The sequence below is a fragment of the Penaeus monodon genome, chromosome 21 (genome assembly GCF_015228065.2).
Source record: "Penaeus monodon isolate SGIC_2016 chromosome 21, NSTDA_Pmon_1, whole genome shotgun sequence".
In the NCBI taxonomy this organism is placed as follows: Eukaryota; Metazoa; Arthropoda; class Malacostraca; order Decapoda; family Penaeidae; genus Penaeus; species Penaeus monodon.
In genome coordinates, this window is record NC_051406.1 from 843427 (window position 1) to 843731 (window position 305).

The window sequence follows — 305 nt, forward strand, 5'->3', positions numbered from 1 at the left end:
GATGCACCGTGGCCCCCACATATATCCTCATCTGTGGGCAATTTCACTGCTCATTTTCTTTTATCTCGGCCCATTACTTCCTCTTCGCTTATTTCCCATTTCTCGGCTCCTTCCTCTTCTGTGCCGTCCAATTCCATTCCTGATGATGAAGTCTAGGCCCTATTTCAGGCGCCCCGCCCCTCCCCCTCCCCCTCCGCCCTCATCCGGCTCCAGCAAAGGGGCCTCTCCCCAGGGGCTTGGCCGAGGCAGGGGGAGCTGGGTAGCGGAAGAGGGCTTGGTCTGGCCATCAGCCTTTCCATAGTGTT